The following is an 845-nucleotide window of genomic DNA, read 5'->3' as shown; positions in this document are numbered from 1 at the left end:
CTCTCTACTGATGTTGGAAGGTGGTGGTTTGGCATTGCTGAGGCAGGATGAAACTTTGATTCTGAGCTGTTCTGCTTCAACCTCTTTCATTTTGTTGTTGCGGATGGCTGACTCAGTAGCTGTGATCATCTCCACCAGAGGAATTCTACTTGGTGCAACCGCAAAGTTCAGTCCCCTGGCAAGAATCTCTGTCTCAGGCTGGGTGAGCTGTCTGTCAGATAAATTCTTCACCCATTTTTCGGTCTCCCTGGCATGTAATTGACTACTGGAGTGTTGTCCTACACTGAATGTGTTGTTATTGGAATAGTGATGGTGTTGATGAGTTATTAGTAAGTTAAACTTATTTTGTTGTTGAGTCTTGGACTTGACATGCTGTGCTAAGCGTGCCTGATCTGTACAGTCCAACACTTGCTGAAGTGTGGTCTGATCTAGACACATTGTTAGTTTCTGTTTAATGTGATCTTCTTTGGCCCTCAAGGCCTCAATAGTAAAATTGGTCTGTCTCACCCGTTCATTAAGCAGCTGTGTCTGTGCCTTCTGAAGGATCTTGCTTGCCCGGTGCCCGCTGACCAAAGATTTTAGTTCCAGGCTCTTGGGAATGATGCCACTTTGTCGACATCTGAGGTTGAATCGCAAGTGGTTGCTGTAGTCTGCCCTCTTCCTTGCTGTTTTCTCAAACTATCTTACTAATTTGAGGCAATCCTGGCCAAAGTGGTTCAAAATATCATGATACATGCTCAATAATCCAGGTAGAAAAATCCAAAAAAGTTCAATCTGGTCCACTGGACATTCAAAAAACAAGAAAACAAAAAACAAAAAAACAAAAAAAAAAAAAAAATTTTTTT

This window comes from Nematolebias whitei, chromosome 11 (genome assembly GCF_014905685.2).
Source record: "Nematolebias whitei isolate Nwh7 chromosome 11, NemWhi1, whole genome shotgun sequence".
NCBI lineage: Eukaryota > Metazoa > Chordata > Actinopteri > Cyprinodontiformes > Rivulidae > Nematolebias > Nematolebias whitei.
The sequence above is the reverse complement of the archived record's forward strand: the minus strand, read 5'-3'. Positions refer to the sequence as shown.